Here is a 17,083-nt window from a genome sequence, read left to right on the forward strand (position 1 = left end):
ATTCTACTCTATCCTGTGCAAGCTTCTTCGTCTCCCAGTACCTACTGCAGCCTACATCCTTCTGAATCTGTTTAGTGTATTCATCCCTTGGTTTCCCTCTACGATTTTTACCCTCCACACTGCCGTCCAATACTAAATTGGTCATCCCTTGATGCCTCAGAACATGTCGTACCAACCGATCCCTTCTTCTAGTCAAGTTGTGTCACAAACTCCTCTTCTCCCCAATGCTATTCAATACCTCCTCATTAGTTATGTGATCTGTCCCTCTAATCTTCAGCATTCTTCTGTAGCACCACATTTCGAAAGCCTCTATTCTCTTCTTGTCTAAACTATTTATCGTCCATGTTTCACTTCCATACATGGCTACACTCCATACAAATACTTTCAGAAACGACTTCCTGACACTTAAATCTATACTCGATGTTAACAAATTTCTCTTCTTCAGAAACGCTTTCCTTCCCATTGCCAGTCTACATTTTATATACTCTCTACTTCGACCATCATCAGTTATTTTGCTCCCCAAAATATCAAAACTCCTTTACTACTTTAAGTGTCTCATTTCCTAATCTAATTCCCTCAGCATCACCCGACTTAATTCGACTACATTTCATTATCATCGTTTTGCTTTTGTTGATGTTCATCTTATACCCTCCTTTCAAGACACTGTCCATTCCGTTCAACTGCTCTTCCAAGTCCTTTGCTGTCTCGGACAGAATTACAATGTCATCGGCGAACTTCAAAGTTTTTATTTCTTCTCCATGGATTTTAATACCTACTCCGAATTTTTCTTTTGTTTCCTTTACTGCTTGCTCAATATACAGATTGATTAGCATCGGGGAGAGGCTACAACCCTGTCTCACTCCCTTCCCAACCACTGTTTCCCTTTCATGTCCCTCGACTCTTACAACTGCCATCTGGTTTCTGTACAAATTGTAAATAGCCTTTCGCTCCCTGTATTTTACCCATGCCATCCTCAGAATTTGAAAGAGAGTATTCCAGTCAACATTGTTAAAAGCTAAGTCTACAAATGCTAGAAACGTAGGTTTGCCTTTCCTTAATCTTTCTTCTAAGATAAGTCGTAGGGTTAGTGTTGCCTCACGTGTTCCAACATTTCTGCGGAATCCAAACTGATCTTCCCCAAGGTTGGCTTCTACCAGTTTTTCCATTCGTCTGTAAAGAATTCGCGTTAGTATTTTGCAGCTGTGACTTATTAAACTGATAGTTCGGTAATTTTCACATCTTTCAACACCTGCTTTCTTTGGGATTGGAATTATTATATTCTTCTTGAAGTCTGAGGGAATTTCGCCTGTCTCATACATATTGCTCACCAGATGGTAGAGTTTTGTCAGGATTGCCTCTCCCAAGGCTGTCAATAGTTCTATTGAAATGTTGTCTACTCTCGGGGCCTTGGTTTGGCTTAGGTCTTTCAGTGCTCTGTCAAACTCTTCACGCAGTATCATATCTCCCATTTCATCTTCATCTACATCCTCTTCCATTTCCATAATATTGTCCTTAAGAACATCGCCCCTGTATAGACCCTCTATATACTCCTTCCACCTTTCTGCTTTCCCTTCTTTGCTTAGAACTGGGTTTCCATCTGAGCTCTGGATATTCATGCAAGTGGTTCTCTTTTCTCCAAATGTCTCTTTAATTTTGCTGTAGGCAGTATCTATATTACCCCTCATGAGATAAGCCTCTACATCCTTACATTTGTCCTCTAGCCATCCCTGCTTAGCCATTTTGCACTTCCTGTCGATCTCATTTTTGAGATTATCCACGGTCTTCCTAAATGGCTTACGGCAAATGCCAGGATGTTTCCTTTGCATACGACAGGACCTATTTCCTTCCTTAACTTTCCTACTCGGATTGTCTGCTTCATTTCTAAAGAGTTTGTCTTTAGCAGGACGCTCAACTACAATCTTGCTCTCATTTTTTTTCGTCCAGACTTAAGAGCGGAATGCACCTCTGTCCACCCGAAACAAACACGCAGGTTGACGACTGAACGAAACACACAGCTTTCAATGTAGCACGCCTGGTCTGCTTTCATCCCCTGTCTCGCAAGTTTCGTCGCCCCACGCTTTCGCTATACAAGCTGCTCTTGTTACATCAAACGAGTGTAGGAATTTGTGACGCGCACGATCGGGCAGCGTTGTAAATACCGCCGTTCACGTTGCCCCCTCGTACGGCTATCGTGCTCCTAGACTTCTCCCTCGCGCAGGAATACGAGGGTCCCAGAGTATTGCTCCTTATTGCGCTATTCCAGTGATTCAGTTGTAGCGCTATTTTCTAAGAGATACGGTATCTCAGTGCTTTAAGAGAGGACATCACGTAAGAATTTTTACACTTATTTACAACCTATCCTGTATAAATTAACACGTCTCCGGTGTTTAAGTAGTCGTTCTGCAAAGTGATAGTAATTCTGGAAACTGCAAATTTCTGCTTCTGATTTTACTAGTAACATTAGCAACTTCAGTGCCCTGGCTTCCGAGCGACGTTTGCTTCAGCCGACTAACTGCTCTCATTTTACGAGCCATGCTAAAAGACCTGTTTTGTGAAGCATTTGTGGGCCGGCCGTTGTGGCTGAGCGGTTCTAGACGCCTCAGTCCGGAACCGCGCTGTTGCTACGGCCGCAGGTTCTAATACTTCCTCGGGCGTGGATGCCTTAGGTTAGTTAGGTTTTAGTAGTTCTAAGTCTAGGGGAGTCATGACCTCAGATGTGAAGTCCCATAGTGCCTGGAGCCATTTGATTTTTGAAACATTTATCTTCAACTTGGGTAATGAGGATACGTGAGAGCAGAATGAGCTTTGATGTTAGAAGGGCCACGCAACTTTGGAGAATAGTTTACGTGTGTATTGGTGAATGATTTCTAGATCAGCTCATGCGCTAAAAAGTATGGCTACTCTCTGTTTATAATACTTCATTATTAGCTGATTGAGAGATGAAGTCTCACTACACGCATATTTCTTCCAGTATTACATCGATCTACTTCCTTTACGGTGTATAATAAATTTAGCAACCTTATTTTGCTTCTATAGTGAAATAACTGGGGGCAGTATTCTTATCAAGGCTAAGTTTTGGAAAATTTTTGGAAATTTGTGGTAAGTTCCTATGGGACCAAACTGCTGAGGTCATCTGTCCCTAGGCTTACACAGTACTTAATCTAACTTAAACTAACTTACGCTAAGGACAACACACACACCCATGCCCGAGGAAGGACTCGAACCTCCGACGGGGGGAGCCGCGCAAACCGTGGCAAGGCGCCTAAGACAGCGCGGCTACCCCGCGTGGCTCCCAACCTTGTAAGCCACCAAGCATGGTGATTATTATGCATTAATATACAACTTCTTTCCGGACCACTATTTTCATGAATCAAATGACTACTCTATTCCATACTTCAAAATCCTTTGTAAAAGACTGAAAAATAATGAAAATCTAATGTATATCACGTAATATGTCATACTACGTGGTCAAGTAAACAAGCACTGAAATTATGTGCCGTCATGTATAACGTCTGAAATAGCAATACCAATAAATTGCATTGTTTTGATAGAATTACCACGCAATCATTAAACATAGAGTGAAAATGAACAGGCCTCCGCAGCCAGGGTCGCTAACGCGCGACTGTCTGCTGGCGCTCGCCTCGTAGGTAAACCGGTTCGAGTTCCAGTGGTGGATGAAATTTTCTGTATAAGTACGAAATTTTCTATATAAGTACTTGGCCAGCGGGGGAAGGAGAGACGGTGGTGTAAAGTTCCAGATCTCCAGTCTTTGCGCCAATGTCTTGACTTAAATTCCAAACTTGTCCGCAGTTTCAGGATTAGCCGAGCGGTCAAAGGCGCTGCAGTTATGGACTGTGCGCCTGGTCCCGGCGGAGGTTCGAGTCCTCCCTCGGGCATAGGTGTATGTGTCTGTCCTTAGGATAATGTAGGTTAAGTAGTGTGTAAGCTTAGGGACTGATGGCCTTAGCAGTTAAGTCCCATAAGATTTCACAAACATTTGAACTTTTTTTTTTCTCCGCAGTTTCTCATGAAGTGTGACACTGTGTAACAACAACAACGCTGTACTATTGTACAAATAAGTAATTTTTTCCATCTGATTTTTCGGTAAACTTGAGTAATTGATGTTCTGATTTCATTTGTTTTTTGTTTCATGCCATTGTGTTAAGAAAACTGTAAACAAGTGAAACGTCCCCTTAGAACATTTTTATACAAGACTGTGCTTAACCTGACACACAATGTTTTTAGCGCAACGCAATCTGACTTTCAATAATCCCTACAAAACAATGGCCCTGACTAACTTTAACCTATACCTTTCACAAATCACTTACCTCACAAAAATCTTCGTTGCTGGAACTACTGCAATACAGCGAGCGCCACTACTGCCAGCTAAATAGAAGATTCAAACTACTGAAGGCACTAACTACTGATAGGGATAGTTATGAAATGAAAGATTTTAATAGAGAACAAGCAATGTATTTACCTTAATAGTCATAATATATGTAGCAGTTCATGACAAATTACAAAACTTCGCCATCTCTCTCCCCACATCCACCACTGCTGGCGGCTCACCTCCAACTGTGCAACGCTACGCGCTGTTCACATCCAGCTGCCGCTGCCTAACACTACAATGGCAGACAACAATGCAAACTAGCCACAGGCTGCACACAGCACAGCCAGTGATTTTCATACAGAGCGCTACGTGGCATTACCAATATAAAAATCTAAACAGCCTACTTACACAAGTTTCAATGTGAAGGTTAATGTTTATGTCAAATGTCAAGCAATATTGTAATAGAATTGAGATGTAACAAAAAAAATGGTTCAAATGGCTCTGAGCACTATGGGACTTAACATCTATGGTCATCAGTCCCCTAGAACTTAGAACTACTTAAACCTAACTAACCTAAGGACAGCACACAACACCCAGCCATCACGAGGCAGAGAAAATCCCTGACCCCGCCGGGAATCGAACCCGGGAACCCGGGCGTGGGAAGCGAGAACGCTACCGCACGACCACGAGATGCGGGCGATGTAACAAATGTTGAGACTGTTGTAAGATGTTTAAAATCGTAACTGTGCATCTGGTCCATACGTAGGCAATGTGTTAGGATATGTAGAATGCAAAACCTCGGGTGAATACCCGGCCTGTCAGGGAGCGGTAAAAGGTGGATGGCAGGCGAGCGCGGGGAAATGCACGCGGCGGGCACTGCACGGCACGACGGGCTCAGCAGTAGTAGTTGGAGTTTGGAATTGGTCTGAGCAACACCTTCTGGAGCGAGGAGGCTCTCCTGGAAGACGTAGTTTTACTGAGCCTCGGTTATGCTGTTCCAACGCCCACACAGCATGGCAAAATTCCATAGGCACTAAATGGAAAAGTATTGCGACGCTAAGAAGAATTAAAGTGCCGATACGTCAAGAGCCATAGCTGTGGCTGTATGTGTGCTCTGTGCCTCGCCATCCTGCCCTCGCCAACCGCCGCATCGATAAAAGCAGGTTGAAACTTTTAGTACTGTATTCGTATGGACCATAGAGTGAACTGTTCAATAATAACCTAAATTTTACCAGAACTTTCCCCCCATTTAATTATCCTCCCAACTAACCTAGACAGGGTCCTTTCCAAGTGTTGTGCAATCCGAGTGTCCCGAAATGAAAAATTAAATTTTGTGTTAATAATAATTACTTGCAGACCTAACTAAGTTAGAATGGTGTTTAAAGAACTGTTTTGTTAATGAACCAGTAAATTAATAACGAAGGTCTAACGAAGTTGAAAGATAACTTTAATATTGATATAGTAATGAAGTTTAATTATTTCGAGACAAATATAAAGGTATTTAAATGAGAAGTAAATAAGATAAAAAGAGTAGTAACTCATATACTGGAAATCTTGAACGCATGATAATTTCTGTAATCAATTTTTTTAATATAGTGATCATAACAGTTTCAGGGTCCCCCCCCCCTTTTTACTCATTTGAATTCTGAAGTGTTCCACATTGGTTTGACCAGCAAAAGTTAAAGTCAATATATAAGTCAAAATTTATCAGTGTTTTATCTTTATCAAAATTGACATTTTGTGTGTGGCTCGAAAGAGCTATTTCTAGGGTAACCTATGCCCGATTTTAATCAGATCAATAGACAGTACGAAGTTTTGTAGTATACATTATAGTGTAGTGTTATGTATTCATGGTTTTTCCATATCAGTACAGAACATGAAACTATCAGTTCAATAGATTTTCTGGTTCTAAAATTCTACTATATTATGCAGTGTTACTACTTGTTGTTTTGCATGAATATCTACCAACTTGTACAGGGAAGAAACTCAGTTAATGCCTAATTAGGCTGGCGACCGTATTATTATTAAACTGGTAGCATCTTCAGTGTTGCTTTTGGTCCATCCTGACGTGTAGTTGCATTTCGGGCTTGCTTGACGGATCATTGTTATTACAGAGTGTGTGTAAGTCTGATTTGCCACCATTCAGGTACACGCGGTCGATATCTGTAAGAAAATCCTTTCTCATAAGGTGAACCCCGCTCAATTACCATAGCACAAGCTTTAACGAGTATCGTGTGCCCCACGCGCACGTTACAACTGCTGATGGTGATCCGCTCGTCGGTTTGGTGTGTTAACGTTGACGCCCTCCTCCTCCCCCCCCCCTTTCGTGGTATTCTAGAGGAACAGACTGTCTGCTGGCAACGGGTTTCACCCTCTACCTTCTCTCATTATCATCATCACCATACAACACAAACATAACATTACACGCTACACAAGTTCATTACACTCATTTACACTGGACAAATACAAGGTGATATCAAAAAGTAATGGCAATTTTTATTTCCGTAAGAATCTTTATTTATTCGTCAATGTCAACTTTGTCTCCTTCAGAGTAATCCCCCTCAGATATATCACACTTGTGCTAGCGCGTTTCCCACTCTCGCCGCGCGGAGTGGCCGCGCGGTTTGAGGCGCCGTGTCACTTACTGCGCGGCCCCTCCCGCCGGAGCTTCGAGTCCTCCCTCGGGCATGGGTGTGTGTGTTGTTCTTAGCATAGGTTAGTTTAAGTAGTGTGTAAGTCTAGGGACCGATGACCACTGCAGTTTGGTCCCTTAAGAACTCACACACATTTTTTTTTCTCCATTCTTGGAAGCCCTTCCGGAACTCACTTTTCATTATGGTGTACAGCTTCTTCAGCGACTCTGTTGTTATCTCACGAAATGGCGGCAAAACAACGATCTTCTCTTCAGCGTCGGGAGTAGAAAGAAGTCGCAGGGGGCCATATCCGGCAAATACAGTCGCTGGGGCAACATAAACGGTGCTTTTTTCTTTGACGAAAAATCAACGAAAAGCATTGACGTGTGAGGGAACATTATCGTGATGCAATTTCCACGAGTGCTTTTGCCACAGGTCTGGTCGTCTTCTTCAGATTACTTCACGCAAAAGGCACATAACTTCCAAGTAGTATTCCTTATTGACCCTGCCATAGGGCAGGAATTCATGATACACCATACCACTGCATTGGAGAAACCAGTTAGAAGAACCTTCATATGTGATCGAACTTTCGACATTTTTTCGGTCTTGGTTCTTCACGCTGTTTCCATTGGGACGACTGGGCCTTCGTTTCGACGTTACACCGATGTTTCTTCACCATCTTTAGAAGTTCTTGATTGCTGTCGACTTCATTCAGCGATGTCTACGCGACGCCGTTTCTCGCCTAAATACAACGACTACGGAACAAATTTTACTACTACACGTTTCATGCCCAAAACATATAAAAAAACTTCTTGAGATGTGCCAAAGGATATGCTGATATCATCAGCAAACTCTCTGATGGTGATTCGGCGATTTTCCAGAACCGTTTTCTTTACTTCTTCCACATTGTCATCTATAATTGATGTGCTGGGGTGTATAGGCCAGTCGTCGTTTTTAACGTATTCTTGACCGGCTTTGAAACAGTTATGCCACCCGTAAACAATTCTCTTACAGTAGATTCGCCAAAAGCGACAGTCAACATCTGGATTGCGGTGCCGCAATTTATACCATTTCTCAAGCAAAAGTTAATAAAAATTCTTTGTTACATCTTTTTCGAAAATAAAAATACGTCGAGAACTCGAAAAGACGTATAAATTTTCTGACTGTCAACAATAAACTAAATAATCAAAACTGCTGAAAAAGCAAACATACACCAGGAACATGTGTGCCAAGAAGATAAAAAAACAGTTTGAGAATCGGTTGTATAAAGCTCGCGAAACTAAAAATTCCTGTTACTTTTTGATCACATCTCGTACACATACGATACAGCCCTAACATATCCGCAAAGAAAGCGGCCAGTGTACGCCTGCCATCTAGGCAGCCGGACCCAAAATGTGAGATGTTCCAGCCGATAATGAAATACAACGTTTACACTGGGTTATTCCGTGATAATGTTACAAATGTTCAGGGATGATGCACCCGCCAGGTTAGCCGAGAGCGCTAATGCGCTGCTTCCTGGACCCCGGTAGGCGCGACGGCCTCGGATCGAATCCGACCGGTAGATTAACAACGAGGGCCGTTGTGCTGGTCAGCCTGGATGTGATTTTAAGCGGTTTTCCACATCCCCGTATGTGAATACCGGGCTGATACCCACGTCCCGCCACAGTTACACGACTCGCAGACATCTCAACACGTTCGCACTATTCCATAGATTAGTCTAGACGCAGACAGCTGGGGTACACTAATTCCGTCCCAGGGATACGGGGTGGCGGCAGGAAGGGCATCTGGTCACTCCTTAACATTAACCATGCCAAATCCTTATCTAAACATACCGACACTGCGAACCATGGGATAGAGGCACAAGCCGGCCGGTGTGGCCGTGCGGTTCTAGACGCTTCAGTCTCTAACCGCGTGACCGCTACGGTCGCAGGTTCGAATCCTGCCTCGGGCATAAATGTGTGTGCTGTCCTTAGGTTAGTTAGGTTTAAGTAGTTCTACGTTCTAGGGGACTGATGACCACAGATGTTAAGTCCCATAGTGCTTAGAGCCATGAATTCATGAGATTGTCTCCATATCCGTACAAGTCGATCCACTCGATACTAGTCATCAACAGTCCGATGCCGGTGTTCACGGGCCCAGGTGAGGCGTAAAGATTTGTGTCGTGCAGTAATCAAGGGTACACGAATGGGCCTTCGGCTCCGACAGCCCATGTAGATGATATTTCGTTGAATGGTTCCTACGCTACACCTGTTGATCGCACAACACTAAAATCTGCAGCAATTTGCGGAAGGGTTGCGCTTCTGTCAAGCTGATCGATTCTCTTCAGTGGGCGTTGGCGCCGTTCTTGCTGCGCTCTTAATACGGCCGCAGTGACGTGTAGATTTCATGTTTTACCGGATTCTTAATATTCACAATACATTCGCGAAATGGTCGTACTGGAAAATCCCCTCTTCATCGCTGCCTTGGAGATGCTGTGTCCCATCGCTCGTGCGCCGACTATAACACCACGAATTTAAACACTTCCGCTGGCCACCAAACTTCTCAGGCTTGAACATTATTGAGCATGCCTGGGATGCCTTGCAACGTGCTGTTCAGAAGAGATCTCCACCCCGTCGTACTCTTATGGATTTATGGACAGCCCTGCAGGATTCATGGTGTCAATCCCTTCCAGAACTACTCCAGACACTAGTCGAGTCCATGCCACGTCGTTTTGCGGCATTTCTGGGTGCTCGAGGGGGTCTTACACAATATTAGGCAGGTGTACCAGTTTCTTTCGCTCTTAAGTGTATATCCCCAAGCATTACCCGCTTGAAAAAATTCTTAAAAGGAAAGAGAGAAAATGAATATTTATGAGTCAGTCAAGAAACACAAAGATTATCTCTGACAAATTACCAAAATGCATTATCTAGGAGTAAACAGTCTTCTACATGATACGTACAGCAAACTGAAAGAAATCGGAGTGTTTTTTTTTCCTTTCTACACTGAATGAACCTCCAAGAAAAAAATTAAGATACTACATTACAAATCACTAGTTTGTAACCAACACACTAGTGGAAATTATTGTTCCAAGTACAGTCGTAATAAGCAATCCAAATCTTTGCAAACCAGTTGTACTGTCGGAGGCATCACCATTAACTTTTAACCTCCTCCTTATGCTTTGTTGATACAGGTCGCCAGAACTTTCCTTCACTAACCTCTTCAGTATCACGACGTACGATCAAAAATTTCCGTTTGAGGGCCTTGCTTCAGTATAAATGCAATGTAACGCGACTCCGACCTGAATGCCTACATACTATCGACATGCAGGCAACAGATTAGTGTGTCATTTGGTCTTTCCGATGCGTGTGCGGTAAATATGGGAATGTGAGCTGTGGAGACGTTATTACCAAATGCCTCTAATAGGACCAAAGTGCTGTCATTCTTTTCTCGGTAGCCGAAAACAAACGTCGGTAGCAACCAATCAGAGAATGAAGAATATGTATGGGGCGGCACATTATCGAAAACCACCGTTGAAGAATGGCGCCCCAAGTTCCGTGCTGGTCACGATCCGACAAAAGACACTGGTCGATGCAGGAGTGGGGATGACTCGAGCACTCGCCCTGTAGTCCTGATCTCTTCGCACGCGATTATCACGCCTTCGGTCACTTCAGAAAGGCTCTGAAGGGACAACGATACTTCCTCATACAACAGGACACAGTGTTTTACCAAACGGATATCTTAAAGCTGGTGTGCCGTTAGGATGATTGCCTCAGTGCAAAAGGCGATTTTGTCTGATTGTCGTACCGATTCGGGACTGTACAGCATTTCAGAGGAATCTTTCAGATCGCCTCTTATACACAGAAGAGCCAAAGAAACTGGTAAACCTGCCTAATACTTTTAGGACCCTAGCAAGCACGAAGAACAGCCGCAACATGACGTGGCAAGGACTCGACTAATGTCTGAAGTAGTGCTGGAGGGAACTGACACTACGAATCCTGCAGGGCCGTCCATAAATCCGTAAGACTACGAGGGCGTGGAGAACTCTTCTAAACAGCACGTTGCAAGGCATCCCAGATATGCTCAATAATGTTCAAGTCTACTGAGTTTGGTAGCCAGCGGAAATGTTTAAACTCAAAAGAGTGTTCCTGGAGCCACTCTGTAGCAAATCTGGACATGTGGGGTGTCTCATTGTCCTGCTGGAATTGCCAAAGTCCGTCGAAATGCACAATGGACGTGAATAGATGCACGTGATCAGACAGGTTGCTTACGTAAGTGTCATCTGTCAGAGTCAGGGGTCCCATATCATTCCAACTGCACACGCCCCACATCATTACAGAACCTCCACCAGCTTCAAAAGTCCCCTGCTGACATGCAGGTTACATGGATTCATGATGTTGTCTTCATACCCCTAATCGTCCATCCGCTCGATACAATTTGAAACGAGACTCGTCCGACAAGGCAAAATGTTTGCAGTCATCAACAGTCCAGGAGAGGCGTAAAGCTTTGTGTCGTGGAGTCATCAAGGGTACAAGAGTGGGCCATCGACTCCGAAAGTCCATATCGATGATGTTTCGTTGAATGGTTCGTACGCTGACACCTGTTGGTGGCCCACCATTGAAATCTGCAGCACCGCGCGGGATTAGCCGAGCGGTCTCGGGCGCTGCAGTCATGGACTGTGCGGCTGGTCCTGGCGGAGGTTCGAGTCCTCCCTCGGGAATGGGTGTGTGTGTTTGTCCTTAGAATAATTTAGGTTAAGTAGTGTGTAAGCTTAGGGACTGATGACCTTAGCAGTTAAGTCCCATAAGATTTCACACACATTTTTTTTTTCTTTTTGAAATCTGCAGTAATTTTGGGAAGTGTTGCACTTCTGTCACGTTGAACGATTTTCTTCAGTCGTCTTTGGTCCCGTTCTTGCAGGATCTTTTTCCGGCCCCAGCGATGTCGGTGTTTTGATGTTTTACCGGATTCCTGATATTCACGGTACACTCGTAAAACGGTCGTACGGGAAAATCCCCACTTCATCACTAACTCGGAGATGCTATGTCTCATCGCTCGTGCGCCGACTATAACACCACTTTCAAAAATGGTTCAAATGGCTCTGAGCACTATGGGACTCAATTGCTGTGGTCATAAGTCCCCTAGAACTTAGAACTACTTAAACCTAACTAAGCTAAGGACAGCACACAACAGCCAGCCATCACGAGGCAGAGAAAATCCCTGACCCCGCCGGGAATCGAACCCGGGAACCCGGGCGTGGGAAGCGAGAACGCTACCGCACGACCACGAGATGCGGGCACACAACTTTCAAACTCACTTAAATCTTGATAACCTGCCATTGAATCAGCAGTAACCGATCTAACAACTGCACCAGACACTTGTCTTATATAGGCGTTGTCGACTGCAGCGCCGTATTCTGCCTGTTTTCATATCTCTGTATTTAAATACGCATGCCTATACCAGTTTCTTTGTCACTTCAGTGTATATCTCGCTTTTTCAGTTTCGTAAAGCCATCTTGAAGCTCCTTCCTGAGCCACATCTGTCTCTGAATAGCGATGGGTCGCTTTTCATAAAAGGCCCACTTCCTGAGCACTCAATACTGGCGGTCAGCACGGGGAGGTTCTCAAGAAAGCGTTTCGAGCCTCCGTTCCTCTTCTCCGCAGGGTAATGATAGCTGAGTAAGTAACGTGCGCAATACCTGCGGCCCGACATGTTTATTTGCCTCGTGAAATACGGCCCCGCCGGACCGCCGCGCGAAACCCATAAAATGGCGGCGCGCCGAACGGGTAATGACTTATTGTCAATTGGCCGGCGCCAATATATGTCCTCTCTCCCTCCTGGAGACGCGCTCCGGTCGCGAAACAAATACAAGTCTAATTATTCCGTATTTTTCATTTAGCGCTCGGGCCGCGGCGCCCCACTGAGTTATGACGCCATAAGACGGGGAACCAATTCAGTGGCCTCGATATTTTATCGCCTCTCGATCGTTTTGTAATTGGATTGGAGCGGAGGGGCCGCCCGCTCCGTCACGTGGGAGGTATTCGCAAAAAGCAGGCGGCCGGCGTCGCGCGCCGCGCTGCGCCGCGGAGATGGCCAGATGGCCGTGGGTTCGTGATCGGACGGAAGTCGTCAGTAAAAGCCTTCTAATTGCCACCCACTACGAGAGGGAGCCGTCTGGTTGTCTTATCCGCTATGTCGTTGTAGTAAGATGAGTTTCTTTTTTTGTGCATACGTCATATATCCACTACACTTGTGGACTGAACTGACAGCGGATGGTATTTACGAGTGTCATTTGATGAAAACCCGCTCCAGCAGCTAATAGGAACTTTATTAAGGCCACGACCGGTTTCGGCTTTACATCGGGCTGTTTTCAAGTGGATGTGAAACTACCATCGTTAACGCATATTATTATGAATGTATAAATATTTTACATAATAGATGAAAAACAAAGCGTGGATATGTACAGTATAAGCAGAGAAACGATATACAGGGTATCCCAAAAAACACTGATAAACCTTAGGGACAGGTTTCTTCTACACAAATAATTAAAAATGTCTAGTGAATATAGGTTCTAAAATGCATACCTTAAGAGATATGAGCAGTTGTTCATCGTCGATACTATGAAACAGATCTCGTCTACTGCAAGGCATTCGCTTTCCATATTTTAGGAGGAGGAAGTATTGACCAAAGCAAGAAAAAATGCCTCGTAAACACGGTATCTGTAATGAATGCTTTAAGAGCTCTGAGCACTTGTTCACTTTCGCTAGTGTGGAAAATATTTATTCTACTGAACAAGCGCTCATAGCTCTTGTTGTTGTTGTGGTCTTCAGTCCTGAGACTGGTTTGATGCAGCTCTCCATGCTACTCTATCCTGTGCAAGCTTCTTCATCGCCCAGTACCTACTGCAGCCTACATCCTTCTGAATCTGCTTAGTGTATTCATCTCTTGGTCTCCCTCTACGATTTTTACCCTCCACGCTGCCCTCCAATACTAAATTGGTGATCCCTTGATGCCTCAGAACATGTCTTGCTAACCGATCCCTTCTTCTAGTCGAGTTGTGCCACAAACTCTTCTTCTGCCCAATTCTATTCAACACATCCTCATTAGTTATGTGATCTACCCATCTAATCTTCAGCATCCTTCTGTAGCACGACATTTCGAAAGCTTCTATTCTCTCCTTGTCCAAACTATTTATTGTCCATGTTTCACTTCCATACATGGCTACACTCCATACAAATGCTTTCAGAAACGACTTCCTGACACTTAAATCTATACTCGATGTTAACAAATTTTTCTTCTTCAGAAACGCTTTCCTTGTCATTGCCAGTCTACATTTTATATCCTCTCTACTTCGACCATCATTAGTTATTTTTCTCCCCAAATAGCAAAACTCCTTTACTACTTTAAGTGTCTCATTATGGCTCTTAAGGTATGCATATTAGAGTCCATATTTATCAGTCTTTCCTTTATTTCTTTTGTCCAGGCTACTCCTCCAAAAATATGAAAAGGAAAGAGTTTTCTCACGAAGAGATGAGTTTCATTGTATTGAAGTTGAACAAGTGTTCATACATCGTAAGGTACCCTTTAGAGCCTCTGTTTACAAGATTGTGTGTGTGTGTGTGTGCAAGGAAGTTGTCGCTGAAGTTTGTCGGTGTTTTCTTTTTGGACACCCTGTATAACTTAAATTCTGTTGCAGAGAAGGAAAAGTAAGTGATGGAAAAGTAAGTCAGATGGCTTTAAAAAGTTATGTGCCCAATGACACGGTGAAAAAAATGAGCGAGTCTTGATTATAAAAACTGTGCAATTCGATACATTAAAAGCACGGACATGCTTTAGGTTTAAGAAGAGCTACCTTTTGACATGACAGAAATTTCAAATTGCATGGTTTACCAGTAACAGGATAAAAGTAATTTTTAAATTTAATAAAAATACCGGTTTCAGGCAATGGCGCCCGTCTTCAGATCATATGTCTTCGTTAGAGAGTAACTAAGTCACTAATTCATTCTGTAACTACGACATAATGTCTGAAGATGGGCGACACTACCCGAAACTGGTAATTTTGAAACAGAAACAGCACTCGACAAACGGAAAAATAAGGCTATTTCTGCATAAATAAGGATCTTGAATAACTTCCTTTACGTGTCTGTCCGGTTTTGATTAATAAATGTGTTAAATACCAGCAGAGCATAAAGTTACGTCCTCTAGCGTACGAAATTAAAACAGAGGAAACGGAAGAGGGCGCTAGCGTAGCTTGGACACATCGTAAACTGCTCTACAAATACGTGTTTACAAACGTCTAGATATAGCTACGAACTTGTGGAGGAACTTTAAAGAAAGACGTCAGTAACCAATAGCCAGATCTCTAAGAAACTGGTTTCTTATGCGCTTTCGATACTATGCACCATGTGAAAATGTTATATGATATGGGCTGCAAGGTGGATTTAGTGTATATCCCATGTTTTCTTTCCTTTTATATTCTGTGTATTCCTTGTATCACGTTTTAAAGTGCCTTCCTTTTGTGCGATGTAGCTGTCCTTGCAATCAGAGCATAAATTTTGTGTATGCCACCGCCATCGTTTTGATACAAGTCTTGCGTTGTACTAACGTCGTGTATTTAAAGCGTTGACATTTATAAGCGATGTGTATATTAAGTTTTTTAAATAGATTGCTGAGTCTATATGGGACTCGTCATAGAAAGGAAACGGTACAATTTTTTTACGTAGGACTTCGTTTTGTGTTAACTGATTCCTTCCAGGCTTCTTCAAATCATAAATTTTATCAACAACCATGCTGTGGAAGCCGTTGTTCCGGGCTATATGTCGCAACCAGCTTAGATCCTTTTCTACTTCATTAGCATGTAGTGGCAGTTTAATGAGTCTTCTTATTGCAAAACGAAAAAGGTCTTTTCATAGTGAGTAATATGACATGATGCGTAAGGATTAATGACGTCGAAAGATGACGATAAATACAAAAAACATGTCTACGTTGATTCATGGCAATGGAAAGGTCTAAGAGATTAGTACTATCATCCCCGTGATGTTCTTTGGTCTTCGTATTCTTTGACCTATTTCGTGGTTGATTATTTTTGCTAATCGATGTTTAGAAGCATAAAATAATAAAGATTTTTAGAAAATTTTCGTATAAAATAATATGTTCTTGTAAGTCCCGTCAGATTTTTAGCTCAATGTTTCTGCATGACCGGTCATGGCAAGAAAATTGGAAGAAGATTTCCCCATCTGATATTGACACACCAACTTAGGAAATTAGTGATTCTGAAACAAAATACATTCTCGAACAATTCTAACTCACCAGTTTAGAGGCAGACACCACGCCACATGCCATCATCAACAGAATCTTTCCGCTTATTCTCCAGAAGCTGAAGAAATTCAGTTTGAAGATGGGAGTGACAGCAACAAATATTTTCCAGTTATTTTCAGCATAAAAGAAAAATGAAGGGGTTTACACTTTTAATGAAATTTGAACCCAAAATATTGGATGCCATACCAGACTTTATGATAATTATATACAATATGAAAACTACGTTGCTTATTATACGGAATCAAGAACATAGTCAAAGTGTTTTCAATGTAAGGTTTTTTATTACTCAACGTGAGGAAAAATTGTTTTATCAAAACCAGTTCTCAAGAAGTAATGTTCGTCGATGACTGGACCATCATGACCTGACTGGACCCTGAAGGAAAAAAAAATGTTTCTCCGGGTTTCTTCCTACTAAAATAATTTACAGCCTCCTACAATGACGTAAAAAATTGAGTGCTGTCAACGCCAAAGAACAAAAATTCAAACCATAAAGAGTTTGAATATCCGTTGAAGCTTTGTGCATCTGTGCTGCGCAGTGTCTCTAGTATGCCCGTCGATCGCGTCACGTCGCTCTTTTCAGTTATGAGTGAACAAGGAGCAGATAAAAATGCCTAGAACAACAGTCTACCCCCAAGTGTGAAGTGCGTGCTGTCATTCGATTTCTTCGGGCAGAGATGCTCTGCCTGATTCCATGCAGCCCACATCACTTAACTGTCACGTGTGGCAGCAAAGTGCAGCAGTGTTGCACGAACATTGAAACAGGACGTTCAGAGGTTCGTGATGCAGGCGATCAGATAAGAAAGTGAGTGTAAAAAAAAAAAAAAAA

The sequence above is a fragment of the Schistocerca cancellata genome, chromosome 5 (genome assembly GCF_023864275.1).
Source record: "Schistocerca cancellata isolate TAMUIC-IGC-003103 chromosome 5, iqSchCanc2.1, whole genome shotgun sequence".
Lineage (NCBI taxonomy): Eukaryota > Metazoa > Arthropoda > Insecta > Orthoptera > Acrididae > Schistocerca > Schistocerca cancellata.